Source organism: Muscardinus avellanarius (assembly GCF_963383645.1).
Source record: "Muscardinus avellanarius genome assembly, chromosome: 9".
NCBI lineage: Eukaryota > Metazoa > Chordata > Mammalia > Rodentia > Gliridae > Muscardinus > Muscardinus avellanarius.
Window position 1 is genome coordinate 48,385,337 of NC_137795.1, and position 17,053 is coordinate 48,402,389.

Below are 17,053 nucleotides of genomic sequence, written 5' to 3' on the forward strand. Positions count from 1 at the left end.
GGCTGGCTGCAAACCTGCAATTCTCCTGTCTTAGCCTCCCAAGTACTGAGATTTCAGGCAGCCACCATCATTTTGGGCTCTGATATATTCTTCCAACAGAGAGAGGTCTCTTTTTCCTTTCTGTAAGATGAAGAGGTGATAATCTCAATCCAGGCCAGACTGAGTTGGGTTGAGGCCAAACTGCAGTTTTATTTAGATTTGGTCCATATCTGGTTTGTCCCTATTCATTGGGCAAAATTCTTCTGCTTTTTTTTTTTTTAATTAGGGATTAAATCTAGGGACATTTTACCTTTGAGTTAGACCCCCCCCCCAGCCAAATTATTTGCTCTTTATTTTGAAACAGAATATCAATAAGTTGCTGAGACTGGCCTGGAAACAAAGATCCTCCTACATTAGCCTCCCAAGTATTGGACACACTATCATGTCTGGCTCTTCTGGGCTTTTGCTTGAGAAGTTAGCAGGTCTGTCACCTCACCCTGAAAGATTGTAGGAGATTTAGTTTTGTCTCTCATAATGAGGTAGGACACCTGGTGAGAGGCTTAGAAATATTGTCAGGAGTTTAGATCTAAGATGAGAAAGAGATGGTTGGAACCTAACCCCTCCCCCTAGTTGCCCACAAGCAAGGGAGCAGATACTTACTTCCAAAAGATAAGGGCAAAAGATAAGGGAACAGTTTCTTAAGCAATCCAGAATCCTGATCTAGGAGCGCTCTCTAATGTAAACAAGAGAGATCCAGTTAAAACTGGAGAGAGCTGGGGGATGGTATGTAACTTAAGCACCTTTACTAGGTATAATAAATCTCAAGCTTACTCCTCTTCTCTCCACAGTGAGAGACTGAGGGTATAAGAGCCCTTTGTTCAAGGCTCGGTTCTTTAAGTTTGTCAACCGTCCCATAAATAAAGAAGTGTCTTATGGGAGAAAGGGGCCACCTTAGGGGCACTTCTGGTTTATAATCTATCATGTCCATATGTTCTCAGGGAAAAAAGAGTGGTGCTTTGTCAATTCACTTCAAAAGGTTCTCCCTCACCCCCAGCTGGTGGCAGCAGTCTGGGTGCTGGGCCCACAGAGTGGTGTGCTTGGCTGGGCCCCTCTTAATCCCTGACCAGGCCTGCGTTGTTCCCTGAAGCATGGCTACCATAGCGTCCAGCAAGGAGGATGGTGGAGGCCCGCTTGCAGAGGTGGCTCCCGGGCCTGCTGGCCACCAGCTGGCTAGCTCTCTACAATATCACCATGACGGCAGGGTGGTTGGTTCTATCTATGTCCATGGTATGTTCCTACATGGAAAAAGGAACAAGGAACACATAGAGATTTATATAAAAGTATTCAGGTATTCAGAAGACACTTAGATTTTTCCAGAAATGTGTGCTGCTTGAGATAGCCCACTGTTTAACTGGAATTGTGCCTACTTCTGTGCTTGTGACTGAGACCCAAGTGAGTTCCAGAACCTTTATGATGTGGATCATCACACACAGCATTAAGCTGATACAATTTTTTATCATCTTATATCCTGTTGGAGTTGCTGGTGAACTTCTTACCATTGATGCTGCCTTGCCATATGTGAAGAAAACTGGAATGTTTTCAGTCAGATTTCCTAACAAATACAATGTCTCTTTTGATTACTCTTATTTTCTTCTTATAATCATGACCTCATATATACCATTGTTTCCACAACTCTATTTTCATACATTATATCAAAGAAGAAAAGTGCTTCATGAAGAGGTGATAGTAGAAAAGGATAAATAAATGATCCCTGCAAACAAGGTGCTTTTTCCAGGATTACTTGAGTCCAAGTTTTAATAACAAGAATAAACAACTTCATGAAATATTGTAGAATGTATTCTTTTTTTTTGAAGTTTTTTTATTGGTACACTGTATTCATACATCATAATGGGATAAAAAAAAAAAAACTTGTGTAGACATACATGCACACATCGCCCAGTTAGCCCCTACCCGATTCTCACCCCGTTCCCTCCCCATCCCTCCTTCCCATGCTTGGCTTAGTGGTTGACATCTAATATTATAGCAATTTATCCAAAATTAACAATGATAATCTCACATAACAGATTCATTTGTCTGATATCAAACTTTTGATCACTTAGAGATACATTTCAATATTCCTTTTTGCTTTCTTACCAGAGGATATTTTTTCTTTTTTTTTTTTAAGGTGAAATAATCATACTTTTTTTTTTCAGAAAAAAATCTATCCTAACATGAAATATGAACTCTAAATACCCAAAACAATCTCGAAAAAGAACAAAGCTAGAAGATGTACATTTTCTGATTTCAAACCTTATAAAGCTACAATAATTGAAACAGTGTAGTACTGCTATAAAGGCAGATATATAAACCAGTGGAGTAAAATAAAAGCCTAGAAATAAGTTCTTCCATATATGGTCAAGTTATTTTTGACAAGGTTTCCAAGAATATTTGGTGAAGGAAATAATAATCTTTTCACTAAATATTGTTGAAAAATAATAATTATATGAAAAAGAATAAAATTGGACCCTTACCTAACACCATATACAAATATTAACTCAAAATAGATAGAAGACCTAAATGTAAATCTTAAGACTATAAACTTTTAGAAGAAAACCTGGGTCATAAAACTTCACAACATTGAAATTGGCAGTGATTTCTTGGATATGATTTCAAAGGCAGGGGCAACAAAAGAATAAAATTCCTAAAAAGTAAAAAAATATTGTACATCCAAAGACAATGTAAACAGAGTTAAAAATTACTGATAGAATGGAATAAAATATTTCCAAATGTTATACATGAAGGTATATTAATATTCCAAATAGAAATCCTAAAAATTAGCAACAATAAAAACAATCAATATAATTTAGAAATAGATAAAAGACTAAAACAGATAATGAAGCTCCAAAGATTTTTATATGACCAATAAACACATGAATATCACTCATCATTATAATATAACTAATCATTAAGGAAATACAAATAAAAACTATAGTGCAATTCTATTTCACATTTGTTAGGATGGCTACTTAACATGAATTACCCTGCTTCAGACCTTTACCTTGAGTTTGTTACTATCTTTACTTGTGTGTTTCTTGTAAGCAGGAAATGGATGGATTCTGGTTTTTAATCCATTTTGCCACTTTATGTCTTTTTATTGGGGAATTGAGGCCATTTACATTCAGTGTGATAATTGGGAGATAACTTTTAATTCCTAACCAGTTAAGATTTTATTTCTGTTTGAAATACTGTTTATTCTTTGCTTAGTTGTCTGCTGGATGGAAAATCTTGTTTCTTTGGTTCTGGTGTGTATTCCCTATTCTTTATAGTTAATCTCTTTGAGTATTTTCTCTAGCGCTGATTTTGAAGACATAAATTCCTTCAGTTTCTGTTTGTCGTGGAAGCTTCTTATTTCCCCATCTAATTTGATAGAAAGTTTTGCTGGGTAGGAAATTTTTGGCTGGAAGTTGTTTTCTTTGAGAGTTTGGAATATGTTACTCCAAGCCCTTCTGGCTCTCATGACTTGGTTTGGGAAGTCTAGAGTAATTCTAATTCATTTGCCTCTGAATGTCACTTTGCCTTTTGTTTTTGTTGCCTTTAAGATTCTCTCCTTGGCTTCTACATTGGTCATTTTGACAATTATGTGGTGTGGGGAACCTTTTCTCTGATTTTGTCTACAGGGAGTTGTATAAGTTTCCTGGACCTGTGTATCGACCTCTTGTTCTATGTTTGGAAATTTTTCTGCTGTTACTTCTTTGAAGAGATTATTGAGCCCTTGGTTTCACCTTCTTTTCCCTCCTCTATTCCAATTCTTCTTAGGTTAGCTCTCTTAAAATGGGGCCCATATTTCTTCAATGTCAAATTCCTGCTGTCTGATTTTTTTTTCTAAGTTATAAATTATGCATTTGATTTTGGAGTGATCATCTTCTAGGAGTGAGATTCTATTCTCCACTTGGTTTAATTGATTGTTTATAGTTTGAATTGATGCTTTTACTTCAATGATTGCATCCTTTATTTCTTTTAGACTCTCTGTAAATTCTTTTCAAAGGTCTTGTATTATTTCTACAGTTATATTCCTGATTTGACTTTTCAGAGATCTCTGAATTTCTGTGTTATCAGGTTCTGATATTGTGGGGTTGTGGGCATTTATTGCTCCATTGTTGTTTCTCTTTCCCATGATTTCAGAAGTTTGTGCCTTCTCTCGGTTCTCCCCTGGGTCACCATGACTTCACTTAGGGTGTTCTGGATCTCAAGTTTGTGGTAATCTCAGCCGCCAGTACTCCTTTACTGGGTTGTATCGCAAAGTCTCAGACCCAGGGAGTTAATTGAGGCTGTGTGAAACTGTGGGGGTGCCAGACTGGGTGTTTTCCCATGGGAAGCTGCGACTAGGGTGTTGTATCTCTGCCAGTGCTACTCCTTCACTGAGTTGGACTGCAAAATCTCAGACCCAGGGAGATTATCAAAGCTGCGCAAGTCCCTGGGGGTATAGTGCTGGGATTCCTCTTTTAGGGGCTGCAGTTTCACTTATGGTTGTTTTGCACGCTGACCTGGAGCTGTTGCTGGTGTGGTGAACTTGCCACTGGTGCTGGCAATATAGTGCTGTTGACATGCCCACGTCCGTGAGGCTGGCGTATTTCTTTTCTGGTTTTGAACTCTGTTCTGCATCCCTAAAGAGTGTGATGAGCTTGGCCACTGGAAATTTTAGATGTTCTTTGCACTGAAAGAACTGCTGAATTACACCTGAATGATCTGCAACTGCTCACTTCAGCTCCTTGTTTACCTTTCTTCTCTGGAGCCTGGTGCTGTGAGGCGAGATGGTGCCTACACGGCGTCTGCTGCTGTAATGTGGGCTGGTTTCTTTTCTGGTCTCTGGTTGTTCTTCTAGTTTTCTTTTTCTCTGTTCCTTGTATTTACAGTTTTTATTTCTCTGCTGATAGAGTTTTGTGGCTATGAAAAACACTGATTTTATGGCAATAGAGATCGAGTGTTAGGGGTACTTGTAAAGGCTGCTTTTCTCGGTTGCCATCATCTTACATAGTATGTTGTCCAGAATTCCTGAGCATGTGGGGCAGGGGCAGGCTTTTTTTGGGGAAATTTCTCCAACAATTCAAGGCAAGTTGGATTGGTTTTATCTACCTCTCCTGGATACTGGCTATTGCTGCTGCCATTATCTCTTCCATCTAGGTCTCTTTCTTATATTTTAGTTAGGAAGTCATGGTTATAAGTGTCTCTATATGTTGTCCCAATCAGATATTAAACCAAAATCTGATGTTTGAGGTTTCTCAGAGGAATATGTGTCCTATTTGGCCATTGCCAGCTATTGTTGCTGTGGCTGCAATTGCCATTTTGACTGCAGCCACTGCCATCTTGGCCCCTTTTGTGAATCGACCTCTTGGTCTATGTTTGGAAAATTTTTTGCTATTCTTTGAAGAGATTGTTGGTCCCTTTGGTTTTACCTTCTTTTCCCTCCCCTATGCTGATTATTCTTAGGTTACCTCTCTTAAGATGGGCCCATATTTCTTCAATGCCTAATTCCTGTTGTCAAATTGTTTTTCTATGTTATAAACTATGTGTTTGATTTTGGAGTCATCATCTTCTAGGAATGAGATTCTGTTCTCCATGTGGTCTAATTGATTGTTTATTGTTTGAATTGATGCCTTTATTCAATGATTGCATCCTTTATTTCTTTCAGACTCTCTCTAAATTCTTTTCTAAAATCCTGTATTATTTCTACAGTTACATTCCTGATTTGGTCTTCTGGAGATCTCTGCACATCTGTGTTATCAGGTTCTGTTATTGTGGGGTTGTGAGAGCTCATCGCTCCTTTGATGTTCCTCCTTCCCATTATTTCAGACATTTGTACCTGTTGCTTTTGGCAGATTTCTCCCAGTCTGTAGGTGTCAGCTGGTATATTCAAGGGTAAGTTGTATTGCATTCCACAGTGAAGGCTGAGTACAGAGGGAAGTGAAGGAGTAAGTGGAAGAATAGGGTAAGGGCTCAGATAGGGTCGAATAGTATGAGTATATGAGTTTGGTAAGGTAGTATATACTAGAGTTTAGAGATAGTAAATATGTAGTAGTATTCTAGTAACCAATGTAGAGTTTCTGGTATAGTGATATGAAGTGGATTAATACACGTCAAGGGAGTGATAAAAAGAAGAGAAAAGAAAGAAAAGGGATAGAGAGGAGAGAGTAGGTATATACAAGGGAAGAAGCATGGGAGGGGATTTATGAAAAGGGTTAAAAAAAACCCAAAACAAAACAAAACCCACAAAAAACCCAGAAACCTCTCTCCCCCCCTCAAAAAATGCCAGGTATACAATGTCACACACAAAAAAGAACGGAAAAACCCAAACAATCCCAACAATGAATTAATGTGACTCTACAAATAAATGACTATTCAGCAGATATATCCTTTGCAGTCTCTCTCTGTGTAGATCCCGAGTGCCACTGGCACCTTTTCTTCTGTGAGTCTGGTTCTCTGAGTCTTCTCAGTCTATGTAGATGGTTGATATCCATGGGGCTGGATTTAATATTGAGTGAAGGTCACCCTCCACACTTTACACAGATTTGGAGTCTAGGTCTCTCCCTGCCTCTGTTGGTAGTGTATGCCTCTGAGGTCAAACTCAATGTAGGAGTTTCTGTTCCCCACAGCTAGGGCTGAGCTAGTCTGACTTCTCCCTGTTTACCACAATTGGGAGGTCTGTGGTGTTCCTGGAGATCCTACTCATTGGGTTTAGTGTTAAGTGTAAGACTCCCCCTACACTTCCTACTGATCAGAGCCTGAGTCTGTCTGAGCTTGATACAATCAACAGTAGATCCCACTCCCACCTTCTCTGGGTTCTTCTCTGGATCACCACGACTTCACTTATTGTGCTCTGGATCTCTGGAGGTTGTGGTAATCTCAGCTGCCACCACTCCTTCCCTGGGTTGTATTGCAAAGTCTCAGACCCAGGGAGTTAGTTGCAACTGCACAAGACCCTGGGTGCGCTGGGCTGGGTGTTTTCCCATGGGGACCTGCAACTAGGGTGTGGTAATCTCTACCACCCCTACTCCTTCACTGGATTGAACTGCAAGATCTCAGATCCAGGGAGTTTATCAAAGGTTTGTGAGTCCCTGGGGGTGCAGTGCTGATATTTCTCCTGTAGGGGCTGCAATTTCACTTATGATTATGGTGCAAGCTTATCTGGAGCTCTCCCAGGTGTAGTGAACTCGCCACCGCTGCTGGCAATATGGTACTGATGTCACGCCCTCGGCCATGAGGCTGGCATATTTCTTTTCTGGTTTTGAGCTCTGCTCTTAATCCCTGGAGGGTGTGCTAGGCTTGGCCACTGGAAGTTTTAGCCATTTTTTGTGCTGAAAGGACAGCTGAATTATAACTGACTGCTCTGCAACTGGTCACTTCAGCTCCTTTTTATCCCTGGAATCTGGTTCTGTGAGGCAAGATGGTGCTGGTATGGTGGCTGCTGCCACAAGGCAGGCAGGTGTCTTTTCTGCTCTCTTGTTGTTCTTCTAGTCTTCTTTTTCTCTGTCCCTTGTATTTATAGCTTTTATTTCTCTATTGATAGTATTTTCTAGCTATATTTGAAGCTATGGAAATCGAGTGTCAGCAGTAGTCATAGATGTTGCTTTTCTTGGTCGCTATCTTCCCTATCCCCCCCAAGTATTTTTAAATGTTAATTTTATATTTGAAATAAATGAATTAAATGATCAGATACTTGGAAATTTGGGAAATAATATTTTGTCAAATATTTTACAGTCCATAAAACATTTTAGAAATCCAAAGTTTTTAAAGCATATTTCATGTCTTATTCATATTTTAAAATAAACTTTTATTGGTACATTGTACTCTCATATCAGAATGAGGAAGAACCAAGGCTATGTCCCTGAAATGAATTCTTGGTAAGAAGCCTGAGGACTTACCAGGAGAATAAAAAACCTCCTTCTTAGACAAACTTGCCTGGGATTGTCTGGGCAGCTGTATCTGTGAGATAAAGCACTTAACTGCTAGAGCATAAAGGAGGATAGCATATAGTCTAACTGCTGCTCTGTGTTTGTATCTTGCTTATGCTGGGGTATCTTGCTTATGCATGATTCTACCAAGGAATAATCTTCCCCCCACCCCACTCATCCTTCCCTTCTGAGAGTTGAGTTGGTAATTATATATAAAACCTGTGTGCCTTAAGCTTGGGGCTCAGACCTGGACCTTTGCTCTCTGAGCCTCACCAGTGAATCTGAGTCTTGTTCTTTGTGGACTGCTGTCTCTTGCAGGGGTATATACATGCATGCAGCACCACTATGGGGTTATCTTAATATCACTCCTTTGGAGATACTCCTCAAAGGTATTTGTATTTTCCAAGGAAGCATTCAGATAGGAGGCTACACAATGATGGCCTGTTAGAATTCTGGACAGTAGATCATGAAAAAAAAATTTAGAAATCTGTGTCTCTCCCTCAGTTTTATACTAGGCAGAAATTTATAGCAGCACATTGTCTACAGACAACCAATGCCTGCTCCATAAAAACCAAAAATGAGCCTCTTTCGGAGGGTGACCGGCTGTGAGTGCTGCGGAGCTTCATTCCGCCCCCTCCGGCTCCTGACTCACTGCTGTTCTCTCCGGGAGGTGCAAGATGGTCAGGAAGCCACACCACAGCCTTTGCTTTTAAAGATACTGGAAAGACACCCATGGAACCAGAGGTGGCGACTCACTGAATCAGAATTACCCTCACCAGCTACAACGTGAAATCGCCGGAAAATATGTGTGCTGATTTGATCAGAGGTGGCAAAGAACCTCAAAGTAAAAGGACCTGCTTGCATGCCTACCAAGACTTTGAGAATCACTTCGAGGAAAACACCTTGTGGTGAAGGCTCTAAGACATGAGATCGCTTCCAGATGAGAATCCACACATGACTAATTGACTCACACGGCCCTTCCGAAATTGTTAAACAAATTACTTCCATCAGTATTGAGCCAGGAGTGGAGGTTGAAGTCACCATTGCAGATGCCTAAGTCAGCACTTTTTTTTTTTTTTGGTGGTACTGGGGTTCCTGGAAGCCCTTCTACCTCGGGGCTACACTCCCAGACCTATTTTTACATTTTTATTTGGAAACGGTCTCCTAAACCAGCGCACGCGCGGCTGGCTTCGAACCTGCGCAATCCTCCTGTCTCTGCCTCCCAAGCGCGGGGATTACAAGCGTGCGCCACCACGCCCGGCCTAAGTCAGCACTTTTAATAAACTGGTTGCCACTTGTTAAAAAAAAAAAATAAGCTAGATACTGAGTATAGTGTCTACAAAATTATTCAACAGGTACACAGAGCAATTGTATCTGAGAGCAAGAAAGTGCCCTTGTGAGCTCATATTTCAGTTCATTATTTAGGATCACACTTGTAATCCCAGTACTTGGGAGGCTGAGACAGGAGGATCAAGCAGGTTAGAAGCCAGCCTCAGCTACTTAGGCTCTCAGAAACTTAGTGAGACCCAGTTTTCAAATAAAAAAATATAAAATAGGTCTGAGAGTGTAGCCCAAATATAGAAAGCTCCTAGGTTCCATCTCTAGTACCATTAAAAAAAAAAAAAAAAAAAAAGGAAAGATGTAGGGTTTGCAAAACTAGATCTGTCCAGCAGAGGGTGGACTTCAGCTACAAATCATGATTTCAAAACCACTTTTTTCTTTTCATGATTTTATTAAAAGTTTTTATGTTCTTGCTCTCAAGATAAAGCTGTCAATCTGTATTTTTTAAACATTGCATTTAGCTGGGCATGGTGGCGCGTGCTTGTAATCCCAGCTTTCGGGAGGCTGAGATAGGAGGATGGAGGTTCTCGGCCAGTCTCAGATTCAGCTACTTAGTGAGGCTTTCTGCAAGTCAGTGAGACCCGGTTTCAAAACAAAGAGGGAAAAATAGGACTAGGAGTGTATCTTGGAGGTAGAATGCCCCTGGGTTTCATTCCTAGTACTGAAAAAAATAAATAAATAAAAAATAAAACATTGCATTTATTTCTAATCACATAGCCTGTGTTACCAGGTATTTCTAATAGGGACTAAATGTTGTGCATGTTTGTTAAAAGCACAAAAGCTGAGCAAAGTGGCATATTTGGGAGGCTGAAACAGGAAATTCTCTTGAGTCTAAGAGGCCAGAATGAGCAAGATTTCATGTCAAATTTATTTGTTGGAAATGCAAGTGTCAGGAATCACTATGTAGCAAGGGACCATCCTGTAGATTCAGGAGGAGAGGAACTGGTTATACTAACTAATTTTTCTGAATCTTGGATGAGAAGGTTGTGACTTTTTTTGTGTATGGGTCTGCCCTATTTTTTGTACTTTATTTTGAAACGGGTCTCACTAAGTAGCTGAGTCTGTCCTCGAACCGGGATCCTCCTGTCTCAGCCTCCCTAATGCTGGAATTACAAGTTTGTGCCACCACGCCTGGCTGATTGTGGCTTTTTAGGAGGGCAGTTGTCTTTGCTGAGTTCTCTCAACTTAGTGAGCTAGTTCACACATGCAGTTCCTGGGTGGAATCCACAAGGCACTCAGAAAAGGCGTGTGATTCATTATTTCTCCAGCAATGATGGGGATTAGCTGCGTGGGACCACCTCTGCATTGGGAAGGCACGGCTGAGCAGGTATCCAAATGGTTGTCTGGCTCTCACCTCTCAGAGGCTACTACCCCTCGCTGTGCAGTCTGACTTAAAACCCTCTCGTCTGGCTCCTAGAGGTTTCTTCCACTCCCTGAGCTTCCTTCTGCACCACTAAATCCAGCTGGTCTCTTTAGGAATCTTCAGTACACTTTCCTTTTACAGAGTTTCTAAAATAGATTATTTAGCTATTGACAAGACATAGAAACCCCTTTATTTTCAAACTTTTATTAAGACAAATACAAATTAAGACATCCTCCAAAACAACAGTATGCCAACTCCATGTCCACGCCCAATTTCTGAAGGAAGATACACATATACACAATTATGTGAATACATGGCATAAACAAGGAGGAACCTGGCTCTGTGAATCATCTGACCCTTCCTTAGCTCATCTGTGAAATCCAGAAGCAAGAATAGCCCTTCAAAAAGCTCAGGTCATCCCAGTAGGATGTTGAAAACACACTATAGGGCTTCTGTCTATGGCCATCTTTCTCCTTTGGCCATATAGTTGATCTCCTGGGATTTGATCATGAATGAGATCTGTCTTGAACGTACTTCCCAAAGGTTCTTTGTGTCGGAACTTTCCCAGTGTAATGGTGTGGAGACATGCTGGGACCTTCCAGAGGTGACTAGGCACAATTGCCTAGTCTGTAACCATCTTTTATTTATTCTCTACTGTAATCAAATTGGTCTGTGCCCTGGGCTTGGCAAGGAGTGATATAAGAGAAGATTTTGAATTTATTCTCTGTTCAAGTCTTTTTTTTTTTTAATGAAGGTAATGATTAGCAGTGGAACAGTTAAACGTAGTGTTGATAGCCTGCTGTCATCAATATATTGAGTGCCTATTTTGTTCTAGATGGTATTCACAGCAGTTTACATGTATTAGTTCAACTGAAGTCTCATGAGAGCCTAACACACACACACACACACACACACACACACACACACACACACTACCTGTCCCATTTTAGTTAAAGAAACAAAGGAACAGAGAGATGGCACACTAGATCCAGGATGTGAACCCCGTGGGCTCCATCCACCACACTGTCTTGCTCCTTGAAAGACAAGTGGTAGTGGAGATGTGTGGAAGTAGCTGTCTGTGATAAAGCCATGTTTGTCCTCAGTACCTAGAATATGTCTCAGAATATTTGAGAAATATTGAGAACTGAGATTAGGGAAGTAGAACCCAAAGAAAGTGGAAAATCACATAATTGTCTTGTGAATTTATAGGCTTGAGAAATCCAACTGGATCAAGTCATGTGTTTCCCCCCCCCCTTTTTTTGTCCTTGATGTGTTTGTTTGAAGGCCAGGAACAATAATGCCTTCATTAGTGTTTTTGAGACGCAAACATTTACTTCATGGAGGTATTTGCATATTTTGCTTTTCCTTATAATAAAGACAAAATTAATGGTTTTGTTATTTTTATTTTCATTAAGCAGAAAAGGCTATTGACTCAGTAAATGTGGTGTCTTATTGGCATATTGTTGTGAACTGTTCTCTCATTAATCTACAAACTTCAGTGCTGTGTTATTTTTCCCAGCAGAAAATGATGAACTGTGATATTTCTTAAGCAAAATGTAAAATTTCAACTTTGCTAGTTCTGTATGCTTGTAGGGGCATTTTGGAGACTTTTTTTTTCTTTTTTTTTCTTTTTTACTTCTGCAGGATAACATTTTGGAAAACTAGTTTTCTGATGCATGGAGCTTGGAAATATAAAGAATATGCAATTTCTGATATTTATTAACCAGACTTGAATTTTCTTAAAAATTCACTGTAAGCCAAGCATGGTGGCACATGCCTGTAATCCCAATACGTGGGAGGCTGAGACAGGAGGATTGCAGGTTCAAAGCTAGTCTCCGCAACTTAGAGAGGCTCTCAGCAACTTAGTGAGGCCCTGTTTTCAAGTTAAAATTGTTTCGGAGTATAGGTTGGAGGTAGAATGCCCCTGGGTTCAGTCCTCAGTACTGAACAAACAAACAACAGTACTATAAAGCCGAAGCGCATTAAGGGCTTCTTAATTCTGACTTTCCGGTGAATAGACATACCTGGGAGCTTACTAAAATGAAGATCCCCAGGCTCTGTCCTCAGAGACCAGTTGTTCCCAGGTGATTCTGATATAGATGTCATCAGGGCACCCGAATAAAATAGTGGAGGTGGTGGGGCATGAGGAGTGTGGGAACTCAAAACACTGGAGACACAGACACTGAAATGCCAGAGAGCAGATGGGTTTTCATCAGGGTTATTCAGGGAGCTGTGGAATAGAAGAGCTCAGCCATTCTTTTTTTTTTTTAAACAATTTTTTATTGAACATAAATAGTATACATTTACACTATATTTGGTGCCCTCTCCCCCCCCACCCCCGTTTTCTCTTCCCCCCTCCCACCAATGGTTGTCCAGGTTAACCATGTCTTATTCATAATTTTACACATGTTCAGGTGTAGACCCTCATTAATCAAGATCGGCCTTTCTCCTCTCCTATCTTTCTATTAAAACTTAGCTAGTATTTCCCCTCTAATATCTGGAGTCCCACTGGTATCCTTTGTGTTTCCTAGTTTGGGCATATTAGAGGAAACATGTGTATCTTCTCCTTCTGTGCTTGGCTGATCTCACTTAACATGATGCTCTCCAGGGCTTTCCATCTTCTTGCAAATGATATAATTTTGTTCTTCTTTATGGCTGAATAGAATTCCATTGTGTGTATTTCCCACAGTTTTGCTATCCATTCATCTGTTGATGGTGATCTGGGTTGGTTCCATATTTTGGCTATTACAAATTGTGCTGCTATGAACATAGGTATGCATATGTTGCTGTATTTCTCTGAATTCAACCCCTTTGGAAAGATACCCAGGAGTGGTATAGTTGGATCATATGGTGGATCTATTCCCACCTTTCTTAGGAATCTCCACACAGATCTCTATAGTGGTTGAACTAGTTTGCACTCCCACCAACAGTGTAAAAGAGTTCCTCTTTCCCCACATCCTCGCCAGCATTTGTTGTTGTTTGATTTCTTTATGCTTGCTACTCTGACTGGGGTTAGATGGAATCTCAGTGTAGTTTTGATTTGCATCTCCCTGATGGCCAGTGATGAAGAACCTCTTTTCATGTATCTATTAGCCCTTTGTATCTCTTCTTTTGTGAAGTGTCTATTTAGTTCATTTGCCCATTTCTTGATTGGGTTGTTTGTTTTGCTAGTGTAGAGTCTTTTGAGCTCTTTGTATACTCTGGATATTAGCCCCCTATCAGAATGGTGGCTGGTAAAGATCCTTTCACATTCTGTAGGCTTCCTCTTTAGGTTATTGATAGTTTCCTTTGATGAGAAGAAACTTTTTAGTTTGATGTTATCCCACTTGGTTATTCTTGCTTTAATTTCCTGAGCTTTGGAGGTTTTGTTGAGAAATTTACTGCCTGTGCCAATATGTTGTAGTGTTGAACCTATGTTCTCCTCTACTAACTTCACAGTCTCAGGTCTAATTTCTTTTTTTTTATTTTTTTATTTTTTTATTTTTATTTATTTTATTGGTGCACTGTATTTATACATCATAGTGGGATACATACTTTTGTAGACATACATGCACACATCGCCCAGTCAGCCCCCACCCGATCCCCACCCCATTCTCTCCCTATCCCTCCCTCCCATGCTTAGCTTAGTGGTTGACATCTAGTATTAAAGCAATTTATCCAAAATTAAAAATGATAATCTCACATAACAGTTTCAGTTGTCTGATACCAAGCTTTTGATGACTTAAAGATAACATTTCAATATTTCTTTTTGCTTTCTTTCTTACCAGAGAATATTTTTTTTTCTATTTTTTTAGGTGAAACTATCATATATTTATATATTTATTTTTCAGGAAAAAAATCTATCCTAATATGGAATATGGACTCTAGGTACCCAAAACAATCTTGAAAAAGAACAAAGCTAGAAGATATATATTTTCTGATTTCAAACCATATAAAGCTACAATAATTGAAACAGTGTAGTACTATTCTAAAGGCAGATATATAAACCATTGGAGTTAAATAAAAGCCTAGAGCTAAATTCTTCCCTATATTGTCAAGTTATTTTTGACAAGGTTTCCTCGAACATTTGGTGGTGGAAATAATAATCTTTTAACTAAATATTGTTGAAAAATAATACTTACATGGAAAAGAATAAAATTGGACCTTTACCTAATCCCATATACAAATATTAACTCAAAATAGATAAAAGACCTAAATATAAATCTTAAGACTATAAACTTTTAGGAGAAAATCTGGGTCATAAAACCTCACAACATTGAAATTGGCAGTGATTTCTTGGATATGATTTCAATGGCACAGGCTACAGAAGAGTATACAAACTCCCTAAAAAAAAAAAAATTGTATATCCAAAGACAATGTAAACAGAGTTAACAGTTGCTAATAGAATGGGATAAAATATTTTCAAATGCTATATCTGAAGGTATATTAATATTCCAACTAGAAATCCTAAAAATTAACAACAATAAAGGCAAACAATACCTTTTAGAGATAGGTAACAGACTAACATAAATAATGAATCTCCACAGATAACCAATCTTAGTTGTCTGTTGGATGGAAAATCTTGTTTCTCTAGTTCTGATGTGTGTTACCTATTTCTTCTTTGTAGTTAATCTCTTTGAGTATTTTCTTTAGTGCTGGTTTTGAAGACATAAATTCCTTCAGTTTCTGTTTGTCATGGAAGCTTCTTATTTCTCCATCTAATTTGATAGAAAGTTTTGCTGGGTAGGAAATTTTTGGCTGGAAGTTGTTTTCTTTCAGAATTGGGAATATGTTACTCCAAGCCCTTCTGGCTCTCATAACTTGGTTTGGGAAGTCTGGAGTGATTCTAATTGGTTTCCCTCTGAATGTCACTTGGCCCTTTGCTTTTGTTGCCTTTAAGATTCTCTGCTTGGCTTCCACATTGGTCATTTTGACAATTATGTGGCGTGGGGATCCTCTTCTCCGATCCTGTCTAAAGGGAGTTCTATAAGTTTCCTGGACCTGTGTCTCGACCTCTTGCTCTATGTCTGGAAAATTTTCTGCTATTACTTCCTTGAAGAGATTGTTGATCCCTTTGGTTTCACTTTCTTTTCCCTCCTCTATTCCAATTATTCTTAGGTTAGCTCTCCTAAAATGGGCCCATATTTCTTCAATATCAGATTCCTGCTGTCGGATATTTTTTTCTAGATTAGAAACTATGCGTTCATTTTTGGATTGCTCATCTTCTAAGAGCGAGATTCTGTTCTCCATGTGTTCTAATCGGTTGTTTGTGCTTTGAATTGAGGCCTTTACTTCATTAATTGCATCCTTTATCTCTTTTTGGCTCTCTCTGAGTTCTTTTCGAAGCACCTCTATTATTTCTACAGTTATTTTCCTGATTTGATCTTCTAGAAATCTCTGATTTTCTGTTTTATCGGGTTCTGATGTTGTGGGGTTGTGTGCATTCATTGCTCCAGTATTATTCCTCTTTCCCATGATTTCGGATGTTTGTGCCTTCTCTGGGTTCTTCCCTTGGGTCACTATGACTTCACTTAAGGTGTTCTGGGTCTCGAGTCAGTAGTATCTCAGACCCCACTACTCCTTTACTGGGTTGTATCACAGAGTCTCCGACCCAGAGAGTCGATAGAGGCTGCTTTAGACTGTGGGGGGTGCCAGGTTGCACGTTCTCCTATGGTGTGATATCTCTGCCACCGCCCCTCTCCCACTGGGTCAAGTCCTAGGGAGTACAGTACTGGGATTTCTCCTCTGTGGCCTGCAATTTGACTCACTGTTCTTGAGTACGCAGATGTAGCTGTACTGAATTCGATGAATTCACTGCTGCTGCCACCAGTGGCAATATAGCGCCGCTCGCTGCTACACCCTCAGCTGTGGGGCTGTAGTTTTTCTTCTTGGTTTTGATTTCCACTCTGAATCCCTGCAGCGTGTGCTGAGCTTGGACAATGGAGCTTTAGGTGATCTCTGCGCGGAGAAATCCCGCCTGGCTATTCCGCAGTGGCTCACCTCGGCTTGCTGTAGCCGTCCCGTGAATTCGCCGGTGCCGCCAGCAGTATGGCGCTGCTGCCGCGTCCTCGGGCTTGAGGATCTCCTCTGTGGCTCTGTTCTCAGTCCGCTTTCTCTCTGAAGCCTGGTGATATTTTTTTTCCCTCTGGTGATGGTGATTTCTGGCTATGAAAGGCGCTGATTTTGTGATAATGGAGATTTGTTGTTAGCGGGGCTCTTAAGCCCCGCTTTTCTCGGTCGCCATCTTCCCGGAAGCTCTAGGTCTAATTTCTAAGTCTTTGATCCATCTTGAGTTGATTCCTGTGTTAGGTGAGATATAGGGGTTTAGATTCATCTTTTTACAAATGGATAGCCAGTTCTCCCAGCACCACTTGTTGAAAAGGCTGTCTTTTCTCCAGGGTATGTGTTTGGCCCCTTTGTCAAAAATTAATTGACTAAAGAT

At 40.0% G+C, this 17,053-nt stretch overlaps 1 protein-coding gene and 1 pseudogene across 2 annotated transcripts in view; both read left to right on the forward strand.

The window, feature by feature from the left end:
- The window catches only part of FBXL13 (F-box and leucine rich repeat protein 13), a gene marked incomplete at both ends in the record, with an annotated part of 242,481 nt that overhangs the window by 2,723 nt on the left and 222,705 nt on the right, over window positions 1-17,053 (forward strand). The gene's annotated exons all lie outside the window — the stretch shown is intronic.
- LOC308267234 (small ribosomal subunit protein uS10-like) lies at window positions 1,128-8,985 on the forward strand (annotated as a pseudogene). The gene is made up of 2 exons: window positions 1,128-1,266; window positions 8,599-8,985. The product of its transcript is annotated as a small ribosomal subunit protein uS10-like (transcript).